Genomic DNA, 13,852 nt, shown 5'->3' with positions numbered 1-13,852 from the left:
GTGGGGTCTGACTGCTGGGACTACACAATCTGCAATGTATCCCCTGATCTGCAAGAAATAGCTATTGTCCATTTCATTTTAGTTTACTAGTGTAATATGTAAGGAAAAAGTAATGGAAAATTAAGACTGGATTATCCCAAAAAATTTTGTGAAAAAATAAGGACATACATCTAATACAGCAAATTTATCATTATTTAGGTATTTGCTTTGCTGTAAAACCTAGAGCAATAAATTCCAGAGACACTGAAAATATCTTCATATAAACATGACGTTCAGGCATTCAGGTCATAATTTGAGAGTTTCTTATATAGCCTAGAGGATGTCTTGATTCTGTAGATTTCATAACAGCACAGTAACAGTCTTTACCTCCTGGTATATTTATACCACAAGAAGGCAGAAAAAAGCGCATAACCTCGCCTCCAGGTGCATGGGGTTTGATTAGCCAAATGCAATGTTGTACAGCAAAGCTTGAAATTTGAACACATTTTGCCTAAGGATGTATTAATTTTGAAACTATGCAAGGAAAAGCAATTTGCTGAGTTGGTAAGGTCAAGAACAAATCCAGCAGTGTAACACTATTAGGATAAAAATAACCCCAGGTTTTTTTCTCCTGGCATGTATCTAACTTTTTTCCTATTCCAATATTATCCGCTTGTTTTATATAGCGCCATCAAATTCCGTAGCGCTTTACAAATCATAAGGGACATATACAAATATAATATTATATTACTGAGTAAAACATTCATATGGAATAATAGGAGTGAAGGCCCTTCTCGCAAAAGCTTACAGTCTATGAGGATAAGGGTGGCACAGGAGATATAAGAGATTGTATAATGGTCCAGCAATTCTTTATAAGGAAACAGTGTAAAATAATTTAAAAATAATAAAAATTCTGCTCCCATCGCCCGCCATCTTATTTACAAGGTCCAAGGTGAAAATTACTGCAGAGAAGCCTGGAACTTGGTAAATATCTGGTGTTTGCTGTATAACAGACAGGAGGAGAACCCACGATAGATTAGTAAAGGGAGAGTTGACATTTCATGCAATTAGTGACTGTGATAGGCTTGCCTAAAGAGATGGGTTTTAAAAGCACGTTTGAAACTTTGGAGGTTGGGTGTTATTCTGATAGCCCGGTGAAGGACATTCCAGAGAATTGGTGCAGCTCGGGAGAAGTCCTATAGACGTGCATGAGAGGTTCAAATTAAGGTAGAGATTAATCTAATATCACAGGCAAATCAAAGAGCATGGTTAGGGCGACAGACTGAGATGAGAGAAGAGTGATAGGGAGATGCAGCATTATTCAGAGCTTTGTGGATGAGTGTTATTATTTTAAAGTGAATACAGAAGGAGACAGGCAGCCAGTGCAGTGGAAACCAATCAGAGTGCAGCTTCTATTTTATAAATGGGAAAAAAAATGAGAAACTGGAACAGTTATGCTCTCATGTACTTTTGATAACTCTCCAAACTTTGTTTTAAGAAAGTAATACAACAATTCTGTACTACAATAATACTATAACAATTAGGTACAATAATTCAGTTTTGTCTGTCCTCCCATTACCTCACATTTGTTGTTTAGTAGCAAATATAGACACGTATATTGTTTGGGAGGTAAAATTTATATCACATCATGAAATTCTAGATGGGGGCCAACCCCCTCTAGTAAAAAGATCATTCAAGGTATGTAGTATGAATGTTAATGGTATCATAATTTAAATACACAGCTTAGACCATGAAGGGCAGTCTATAACTTGTTGGGTGATCTGAGGCCACAGGCAAAGCTCCTTCTTCTCTATTTTTGTATCGCTCTTAATGCTAATAGAATCAATTTTATTAAAATGCTGAACACACCAAGAAAATGTCACCTTGGGGTTGTGTCATTGTTCTTTATGGTTACAGCTAAATATGGCTGATGGCAGGTAGCACTTGCTGAATCAACACATTTAAAAAAAGGCATTGGCTCTCAAATACTGCGGAGAATTAACAGCTGCTGTAACCCAAGTCAGTTAAAGTAAAGCCTTAAGAAAATGACAAGAATCTCTATCATATAATCCCACTGTTTATTCCATTTCGGAAATAAAATAAGTGATGCAAAATAACTGAAGAAAACTGTTGTGTGAACATACTCTTAGGGATTTTATATTTAAAGGGGTTGTCCAGTCAAAACTAGTTGTCCCTTAATCTGAAGTTAAAGGGATGAGACTCAGTGGTGGTTGCTGCATGGATCACATGAACAGTCCATTGGAAATCAAAATTGGAACCAAAATTAATTATCTTCTGTCGGACTTTGCATGTTAAATCTGGCACACGGTTCAACTGAGTGCCGGAACACCTCCTTCAGTGCAGAAATTAGTGTTGCATGAAGAATAGTGCAGCTGCGACACAAAACGGTACTTCTTATGTAATGTGCAAGCAGTTTGTACTGAAAAGAATGTGCAAAGTTCAACAAAAAACTTGCGCACGCCCCTTAGTCAATGTGCCCTTATGTGTGCGTCTATGTTATTCCTTCTAAAAACTAATTTATTGACAATTGGGTGTTACCATTTGGGGGTTGTTTCTGTAGTCTGTCATTATATTTGGGTAGCAGTAATTAGCAGTCAGTACCAGAAGTAAAACACGATACGAAATACATAAGAAAATAATGACTACATAAATTAACAAAACTTACAAGCCTGGCAAATAAAGTTCTATGGGGAACAAGTTAGTGTTGACTGTTTAGTTGAGCGGATCCTACGAGTAATGCTACATATGTGTAGCCTCCTCAGGGAATAACAGAGCGTATACAAAAGATGTGATGTGAACCTACTGTCAAAATCAACCTAGATAAACCAGGGGCACTTTCTTATATATTCTCTTATTTGTTATCCATGGCCTCCAACCTTCTAAAATAATCTTCTAAAATGATGCTATCCATGCTACAGATTCACAGGCTGTTACATTCTGTAGCAGCACTTCTTCCTTTCACTTTGTGCTCACTGCTGCAGAGATTACGGGAACTGGAGGGGGGAGGGTGAGAATGAGGTGTGCAGCACAGTGGTACAACAGCCTGTGAAGCCAGAGCACAGAGGGCTTCTGTAACATGCACATAGTCCTTCTGGCTCATTAGCATAATTTTAAAAGTTGCTTTCAGAAAGAAGAAAGTCACGGATAACAAATATAAGAAGTTTGCCACAGTCCCAGTAAGTGTCCCTGGTTTATCATGCTTCATTTTTATTTCATTTTGTGTGATGATAGTTTTATTCATTGTCATTCAGCATTGCCAGGAATTACTGAAGCACTTAATAATAAATAATAAAGCAAAACTAAAAAAACAATTATAGTTTAAAGCTTTTATAGATTGAGTCAAAACTATAAAGACACCCAAGAAGTTTGTCTTTAGATTGTGAAGATTATTGAAGATAAAGTGAGCAATGCAACTACTTACTAAAGAGATTTACGCAATGATGACACTTGTAATAGGAACCAGCCACCCTGCTACTAGTAGAGATCCAGCCAGGAGATCACTCACCCTGGACATAGCTGATATGTGTTCCTATTATGCTTTTATAAACCTTGGCATCTCCAGTAGCACAGCTATGCAGTTATTTGCCAGCTGGTTAGCAGGACTTGTCACTGGATCGGGATATGGGCTGTAGGCCTGATGAAGTTGGAACATTATCAACACAACCTGCTGTCAATGAAAGATAAATGCAAGATGCTTTTCCTCCCACAAGGACATGAACTTGACTTAATGTAACAATTGATTGACCTCTAAAACTAACCTAATAGCTGTCACTCACAGCCAGGCACAATGTTAACAAGGCTGAAGGAACACATATTGGATTGTTCTGCTGTCTTTCATGGTAGTAGTGCATGGCTGTTTTCTATACAGGGTTTTTCTATGGGATTTCCATGGCTTGACATAGTGATTTTATTTGACAACCAGGCTGTATTATAATAGAATAATAAAATATTTAAAGCAAGTTGTGACACATGAATATACGGTAACAATCTAATATATTGTCAGTTCAATATATTATAGACAACATGCACAAATATTATAGACAAAATGCACTATGCTCTAAGTACAATTGTTGCATTTGTACAATTTAGACAATGGCACAGCACCTCTAAGATAATATTCATGGGCTTATTATTTGGTCTGTGTTATTAAATAATTGACCTTTTTATTTGAAGTTTTAATGTATATGATTGTCAGAATAACTGTATGTGATATACTTTTAATTTTACTTTAATTAATTTTAATTATACTTGATACCATTGCATGAGACACCATCGTGGTATTCCAAACTTGTCATCTTCTTTTTTCATTCCGTGTCCATTATTTCCATTATACTGACGAATATAGTGGTAACCAAGTGGAGATGTTACATACATCTGGTAAATATATGCTAAATATATTGCAGTGAGTTGTGGATCCGCTGTGCTACATGATTGGTTAGGCTTCAGATTGCTTTCTCTGTATTTACACATAATCCTTCATTGCGACATGAGCTCCTTGTATAGGTGTCCTCAATCTGGCAGAACCAGCAGCGCACATTTAAGGTCAGCACTAGCTGGGTTCATTTATACACTCATATATACACACATATTTATATAATTATATACATACACGTAAAGTCATACACATTCCTACATTACAGTCTTAAAATTCCACCCACCGGCAGTCCTGCACTGATATTCATTAAACCCTCCCATGTACAGACAGACCAAATGCTCATAATTTGTCTGTCCAAGTTACGGTATATCCTGAATACCCAAACATTCTATTGGCTAAGATCATTGATGTATTTACTGCCATCATGGCTTTATTTTCAACGTTTATAAAAGTAGGACTTCCTTAACGTTAAGCAGCAATGCTTGTGACAAGGGTTATTTTCATTAACAAAAAACTAAATTGTATTTTTATTCACTACATAAAGTGTGAAAAGGCATGCTTGTATAACACAAAACTTGCAGCCCATTGCATGCCAACCTAAACGAAAAAATGTCAAAAGACCTTGAAAGGGTCAATAAGTGCCCCTCCACACCAAAACATAGGGAGGCATTTTTTAAGCTGGCAGTAGGGGGAGCAAAAGGGTTGTAGGGTCCAAGACAATTTTAATTAGCTTGGATGCTTTTAGTTCTATACATTCCATTGTCGCTTGCTTGCAGAGATGTCCAGCTCTCCATAAAGGAGAGCAGTGACAAAGAATGATTGAAACAACACCTTCACACAGTGCCCTAAGCATGCCCCTACTGAAAGGAAATCTACCATTTTTTTCATGCATTGAGAACCAAACATACCTTGAGAATGCTGTAGCAATGCTGATGCAAAAACGTATCTTGTTTAATACCTTATCCGGGTGGTTTTGCTCAAAAAACAATTATAAAATTCAGGACCTTGGGAAAGCTGGGTTGCATTCTGGCTGCTGTTTACAAACACATTACTCAAAGCTTCCTGAACTGTCCAGTCAGGGCTAATGAACCTGAGCTGGATCAGCTGGGGAATGGTACAGCGATTGATTACTTCTGTCACGGACAACACAGTGATTACACCATTCTTTAGAGCAGTGCAAAATTAGGGTACGAGGAGAAGCATCGAGCCAGCCACAGGAGCGACAGAGTCTCATTATTATAATTTTATAATTGTTTTTTCAGCAAAACCACTCAGCTCAGGGATTAACCAAGATATGTTTCCGCAACAGTGTAGCTGCAGCATTTTCAAGGTATGTTTGGTTCACAATGCATGAAAACAAATAGTAGATTTCCTTTAAAGTTTTATGAGACAGCCAGGACCGGTTTCAAAACTAAAAGTGGGGCCCCAAAATAAAATTATTTCATAAACAGTCACATTCAGTTAGATTGCTCCCTTTAGCCCTGCACAATAATAACACTTTGTCTTACTATTCTACTGTTTGTAACTACAATCTGTAATATGGGACTGTAGAATTTTATAGGAGATGGACAGATGATAGGTAGATTGATGATAGAAGATAAATATATATATATATAAGATGATATAGATGTATAGATAGATGATAGATTTATAGATGCAGAAATATAAAGTACCGTATATACTCGTGTATAAGCCGAGTTTTTCAGCACAAAAAATGTGCTGAAAAAACTCCCCTCGGCTTAAACACGAGTCAAGTAAAAAATAAAAAACTTAATACTCACCCTCCGGTGTCCGGATCGTTGGCGCGGGTCCCGATGTTCAGCGCGCGGCTCCCGATCCTCGGCGCGGGTCCCGGCGGCTCCTCTTCTTTCTTCTCTGCTCTCTCGCCGGCAGAGTCGTATCCATGCGATCTGCGGTGGCCGCTGATGACGTTTAGCCGCATCATTGTGTGTGCCCTCCGCATATCGCATGGATGCGACTGTGCCGGCGAGAGAACAGAGAAGAAAGAAGAGTGAAGAGGAGCCGTCGGGAGCCGCGCGCTGAACATCGGGACCCGCGCCAACGATCCGGACGCCGGAGGGTGAGTATTAAGTTTTTTATTTTTTTTGGCAGGGCGCTGTCTGGCTGTATACTATATTGGGGGGGCTGCCTGGCTGTATACTATATTGGGGGGCTGCCTGGCTGTATACTATATTGAGGGGCTGCCTGGCTGTATACTATATTGGGGGGGGGGGGCTGCCTGGCTGTATACTACATTGGGGGGGGGGGCGCCTGGCTGTATACTACATTGGGGGGGCTGCCTGGCTGTATACTACATTGGGGGGGCTGCCTGGCTGTATACTACATTGAGAGGGGGCTGCCTGGCTGTATACTACATTGGGGGGGGGGGCTGCCTGGCTGTATACTACATTGGGGGGGGGGCTGCCGGGCTGTATACTACATTGGGGGGGGGGCTGCCGGGCTGTATACTACATTGGGGGGGGGCTGCCTGGCTGTATACTACATTGGGGGGGCTGCCTGGCTGTATACTACATTGGGGGACTGGCTGGCTGTATGCTACATGGGGCTGGCTGGCTGTATACTACACCCTCGGCTTATACTCGAGTCAATATGTTTTCCCAGTTTTTGGTGGTAAAATCAGGGGTCTCGGCTTATACTCGGTCGGCTTATACTCGAGTATATACGGTAGATTATATATAGATAGGTAAATAGATACGAGAGATAGAAGAATAGAAGATCGATTGAAAGATGGATAGATTATAGATAGGAGATAGATAAAAGATATATAGATAAATAGAACAAAAAGCTAGATAGATAAATGGTTAGATATATTGATAGGAAATAGACAAATTATTGGAAATAGATAACTAAACAGATAGATGATAAGCATCACTACAAGGGGTATTAAAAGGGCAAAACATCCTCTGCCCACAAAAGTCTGCAGGGGCCTCTTTTGGCCCTGGGTAAATGCCAACTTTTCCGTTTCCTTAGTGCCAGCCTTCGATACAGCTTCCACATATCTCTATGCAACATGAATTCTATATACTTTTATTGTTCTCATACATGGAAAGAATGAAATTACAAACATTTTAATTTAAAAATTCTAAATAATAATATAATGAAAATATTATATTTATTCACATTACCCCCACATTAGTCTTGGCTACAGTCCACAAATAACTGATTGCAAATGATATGTAGTTTACCTTTTTTTTTTTATCCTGGTCCTCCGGAAACCATGCAGTGAAAACTTTCATTCAGAGTCAGGAAATCACATTTTCTACAACATGTAGTTACTTTCCATATGGTCTGCCAGTGAATGAGACCACTGTTTTACTAGACTTCAAGAAAAGGGACCATTTATTTTATTAAGCTTCATAGTATAGCCTAGGTTGTAACAAAAGCAAGATACAAATCTGAAGGTACAGATTATGTATGTTAGTGCTAAACCAGATGTTTAATATCATATCATTATCATTTTATAATAGCAGTTATTATATCTTTAAATGATAAAATATTTGCAAAAATGTTATATTTCTAGATTTTGAAAATTCAATAATATGGCAAAAAAGGAAAGGATATAAATAAAGGTTGGTGCAGTAGTTGTGTAGACCTTGATCAATTCCAAAATCAAGGACAACAAATGATTCCTTGTTATACTTGACCTCCTAAATCAGGAATGTTACCATTTCTGATTCTTCTTTTCAAGTAACTGATTATATGAACTGTTTGTTTTGACCTTGGTCAATCATAACATAAAATAAAATTCTCAGTCATTAAAAGTAATGCTAGCAAACTAAGTCCCATTGCAGTTTGTCAGTAAGACCTGATTTTTGTTCTGTTTTTGATAAAATATTATTGATAAAAGACACGTTGGAAAAGCTCATCTTGGAGCCTACAACTCCCTTATGCTGAGGAGACAATGGTCATTTCTGCAGATGAATGCCAGGTGCAGACTTTCTAGAGAAACTTCTTTTGCAAAAACTAGCTAAAATGGGATTTTTTGTGGTGGGTTCCCTGACCCCTGCAGTTTTCATCCTGTGCTTTACAAAGTTTGATAATTGTGGGTGGCTAAGGTGGCGGTATCTGACATACTGGGGGTTTAAAAACCACAGCATTAAATAAAAACTATGCACTTCAAGTTTTTTTTACTTTTAAATTGTTCCCATTATAGAACCATTGCCAATTAAACCACGGTTAACTTGTGGCAGTCAAACCCATGTGTCCCTATCCTTCAAGCAGTGCAGTTTTTGATGAAGTTTACTGTATAGTTTTATGAGCAGATCCAAAAATTGTCAAAACAGCATTTGTGATTCAACCCATTGAGCTGTCCATCAATGAAAAATTTTATATTTATTTTTACATTTTATATTTCTATTTATTTGTCTTTAAGAGAATATTGAATGATTGAGTTCAGTTGTTCAGTGATGTTTTACTAGGGAATGATGGCGGACCCCCTATAATCCAAGCTATATAGATCATAAGATATAGAACCTTAGCCAAGAGTTTTGATTATTACCATGTCGCCTGGATCAAGCCATACACGCATATGTCTTTCAGAGCAGGATCACAATTACATAAGTATAATGAAACCTTTGCTCAGGAATATCATTCTGCACAATTTATATTTGTATTTGTCACATCATACACTGTTCAGTCTGTCAAATAAATTTTGCTCTTAAAGAACCTATTGTATGTGTAACCTTTCACCAGACGCAATACCATATGTTTTCAGTAGTAACTGAAACATGAAAATGTGATGAAATCCAACCATAGCAAACAAAAAGGGTCAAGATCAATAGCGCCATAATCATGACATGACTTATTTGTTTATTTTACTATTTGGCAGGATGGACAATTAATGAAGATTAGATATATGTATTAATGAAGTTACATTGACTATAACAAAGAACAGTCATTTACTATTAGAATTTTCTGATATATACTTTATATCCTACAAATTGAATTTTTGTTTAATTAGGTTTTTTGGGTCTAGTATCTATTACGAACTATGAAAACAGTAAAGCTGGAATAATTTTTGTTCATCTTACACTTTATTTTTTTGAATTCGGGTTCACATATAGAGATGAGCAGTTCAGGTTCAGCTCCCCCTGGCCAATCATAGCCATTGCTTGTTGCTAGGGGTGTTCATTTGCTGGATTGGCATTAATAATGCTGAAAGCACAAATAATATCTTATGATACCCATTAGGTTTTCAATTGATGAAGGTCATAAAGTTAGGCATACAGATATGTATAACCAAACCTGCCAATTTTGATGGGGCAAGTCAAAGTCAATAATATAATGTGTATTGGGTGGCCTCCTAACTGTATTGCAGATTGGATTTTACGTCCTTCTATTCTCAGGGAGGGGACACATTAGTACACATGCACTGCTCAGCTGAACCCAGCAAGCATATCTATGGAGCAATCCGGCTAAATACAATCTCTACAAACCTCTACCTGTTGCCAAAATGTGTGAATGTGACTGTGATTTTCCCAAAAACCAAAAGATCAGGCATTTATCTGAAGGAGAGATTTGGACACCCCGTAAATATCAAATAGATTAATGGATCTACAGATGTACATGATCTACAGATTAAATATTATTCATAATTATGAAGTTACGATTTGTCTTGTCACATTAGTTTACTACTAGTGTTTTTCAAAGACGTCAGAGTGTTTGTAAATATAAGATGTTATGTAGGGTTCCACAATGCATGAAATGTAAAATCTTTTGCAGACTACTACTACTCCGAGCAATGGACTTTTATGTGCTATGGCCATTTGTGACTATTTTAAAATATTTAGACATTGTTTTGAATAAAACCACTTTGAATTCTTGGTTTCTTAAGTAGTTTAAATGTTCAGTGAAGAGATTGTGATTATAAGCTTTAAAAAGTATACAGCTGTCTTGGTGTATTCTTAATGTCTTTGGGTGAATACATGTCCACATGGTAGAACTTTGCCAGCAATTGGACATTGGAAGGCTTTTAGAAATTCAGCTTTGTTTGGGGTCAAAAGATCCTGGGAAATGTGGAATTTAACTAGAACAATGCTTAAAAACCTATAGAATAGTTGAAGGTCTCTTCTCCCACATGTTCTTTAAGGTGTTAAAGGAATTTGGAACACAACAAAAGAAAAGCTACTAGATGCAGTCCTTTATCTCTATTTCTAAATCATACAAGACATGTTTCATATTTTCTTTACTGGGATAAACGACTGGCCAATTAATTGTATTCAACTGAAGAAATGCAGATACACTCTTAAATAGCAGCTCCATAGACAATTATCAAGTATTTTTATTATACCAATGAAGATTGACAAATACAAAAATCCAATATTCTAGATACATTAATACTAGGTTCACCAACCCTAAGCACAGTTGTAATTCTAAGGGGCACTCATGCTGTGCTTTTAATGTGCATTGCTATATTATTTTGTGGTGGCTACCTTGATTTTGAATATTGAGAAATGCTAATGTGGAAAAAACACATTTTCTGCTTTCAACAAGCAAAATTTTGCCTTAATGTCAACAGCAGCCCTTGCTTAGACTAGTAGCATCATTAGTGGCAAATGAGTTTCAGTTGGGACAAATTTCGGCACTTACAGATTTACATCTGTCAAAGTCCCTTGTTGTGAAGAACCTGGTAGTAGATCATAGATTATACAACTTGAAGGACTGGTTAGCACAACCAAATACAATGTCCAATAGCCTTGTGCAACATAAGTAGGCATATGACAAAGACGAAAGCGATGCACAAAAAACGGCCAATACCAAATACTCAAAATATACACCAAAAAAATAATCTAAAACCATTTAAAACAATAATATACATAGAATGACCAGAGTGGAGATCCCGGTGTGGGTCATCCACAAATAACCTCTTATCCAGACAACAAATACTGTTTAAACACCTCTTTCCAAAAAAGTTATGTACAAGAATTGCATGAATTGCAAGTAATGCCCTAACCAACAAATTGCATGGATAAGAGGATATTTGTGGATGACCCACACCGGGATCTCCACTCTGGTCATTCTATGTATATTATTGTTTTAAATGGTTTTAGATGTCTTTGTCTGGTATTCTTGTTTGTCCTTTAACATTAATAAAATGAGTATTTTTTTGGTGTATATTTTGAGTATATGTGTATTGGCCGTTTTTTGGGCATCACTTTCGTCTTTGTCATAGATCATAGATTATATAACAGCATGCAATGACTCTAAAGCCAGCAGTATTATGTCATGTATCAAAAGTGGTATGGACTCTTGGGATAGCGATGTAGTATTACCTATGTGCAAAGAATTTGTTCGGCCTCACCTAGGTTAGTTCAGAAAAAGGATGACCTGGATGGTACAAAGGAGAGGCACAAAAATTATAAGTAGCTTAAAAATAGAATTAGATTTATTCTGTCTCAAGAAGAGATGGCTAAGGGGGTTGGGGGGCATTATTAATTTATATAACTACATAAATGGTTGCAATTATTTGCTCCATGAACCCTTTGTTGAAAAGGGACTGGGTGTTTGCTGCATATTTTAGTAAACACCCACCATTAATTATTTACATGCTGCTTTTCTGGCAGTATGTAACAGCTAGCTACACATGGACGCCCCATCTTGGCTGTGATCGTCACTCACTGTGACATCATGGGGGACCAATGGTCATTCGCCATGACAGCCTGGGGACTTTATAAGATTTTCTGCATAGCTGTTACAATGTTCCATTAGCAGAATGTAACAGATCATGTGCAAAAACGCCATATACTGCTATACTGTAGTAATGTAGTACAAGCTACGTGCCTCCGGCTACAAGTGTGGAACAATGTCTCTATCCCATTCTATATATTGAATTGGCATATTCCTATTTTAGGGATTAGATACTGGTTTTGGTACCAGGGAGCCCCATTGTTGACCATTCATATTTTGTACTATAAATGCTTTAATCTATGTGGTCTCCCACTATACCTTATAGGGACATCTCAGAGCTTTTCTTGCTCAAGGTATTGTGTATTGTCTTCCAGGTCTGATTGCATTACTATATTTATTGACTATTATCTACTGTGTTAGGCTAGACAGTCCCTAATCTTTTTCATGTTACATATTGCCATGTTGCAAAAATCCAAAATTATAAAAACGGTTATTTCTGCCAGTGAACCCGTAATGGAAACTACCGCCCAAATCTCCAAAATGCTACTTTTTTGTCATTTTACAACAATAAAAATTTAAATTAAAAGTGATCAAAAGGTCGTACAGTCCCACAAAGGGTATAAATAAAAACGCCATTACACATGGAAAAAAATGACAACTTACACTGCTCCATGCACCAAAGTATGAAAAAGGCAATATGGCAAAATGAAGAATTTTTTTTTTCATTTCATTTTTTAAAACCTCAAATCAATTCAGTATTCCTGTAATTGTCCAAAGCATTTAGAATTTTTCGCCTCCTTCCCAGTACATGGCATGGAAAATTAAATGCTACCACTATACAATTCGCTATGAAAATTAAAAGACTGGTCAGCCACTCAAAATTAAGTCAAATTTAAGTCCTAGAACACCACCACTTGGATTGTTTTACTATTGAATGTTACATTCAGTATAACTGATATCATTAATGTGTTAAAAATGTCAAAGCCGCACTTTGAGTCGTCCTTTTTTGTTATTATTTTAGGAAAAACATTTTTCCATTCTATATACTTAAAGGGGATTGCCACTTTTCGATAAAGCCGTTCCATTAGACATGTCTCTGCATATGTACCTGGGACTTTGCCTCCTTTAAGAGCTGCAGTCTTCCCTGTTCTCACCATGCTGCCATACACATATTCTTCTCTCACTGCTCCAGCTTGGCCTCATGGAATCTCCCACCGTGTCTCTCTCTCTCTCACACAGTCCATCCTCACTGACATAGGGTCAACATCTGCTAAGAGTTTGTATGTTCTCTCCGTGTTTGTGTGGGTTTCCTCCGGGTCCTCTGGTTTACTACCATACTCCGAAACATACGAGTAGGTTAATTAGATTGTGAGCCCCATTGGGGACAGGGACCGATTTTAGCAAGCTCCGTGCAGCGCTGTGTAATCTGTGTGCTCTATATAAATAAAGGAATTATTATCATTACATACACAGGGAGTGGTAGCAGGATGAGTCATGTCTCTTCTGCTGCAACTCGTCCTATACATCAGTGCTCACACATGTAAACAAAGAGTCTGCAGACAGCCCTTAAGTAAGTAGCAGGAATGCTGAATCTCATGATGAACATTTGGAAATTATTAAGGCAGTAAAGGCACATGGGCAAGTTATGTAAAAGATAGGCCAACCCTTTTAACCTTTTGTTTAGAGGGTGTAACATGAGTCCCTCAGTGTTCTGGCTTTAGAGGCAGTTACATTGTGGGGGAGCACTTGTCGCCTCCACCCCACCCCCTGGGTGCTTACATTATTTCCTTCTATGAGGTTACAGCAAGCAGAGGGAGGAGAAAGTGCTCA

The 13,852-nt window shown here is 37.6% G+C and overlaps 1 protein-coding gene across 4 annotated transcripts in view; it reads left to right on the top strand.

Moving 5' to 3' along the window:
* The window catches only part of PLEKHG1 (pleckstrin homology and RhoGEF domain containing G1), a 145,116-nt gene that overhangs the window by 25,962 nt on the left and 105,302 nt on the right, over positions 1 to 13,852 (top strand). The window lies entirely within an intron of this gene.

This window comes from Engystomops pustulosus, chromosome 3, assembly GCF_040894005.1.
Source record: "Engystomops pustulosus chromosome 3, aEngPut4.maternal, whole genome shotgun sequence".
Taxonomy (NCBI): Eukaryota; Metazoa; Chordata; class Amphibia; order Anura; family Leptodactylidae; genus Engystomops; species Engystomops pustulosus.
Note: the sequence above shows the minus strand (reverse complement) of the source record. Positions and strands in the feature narration are given on the sequence as shown.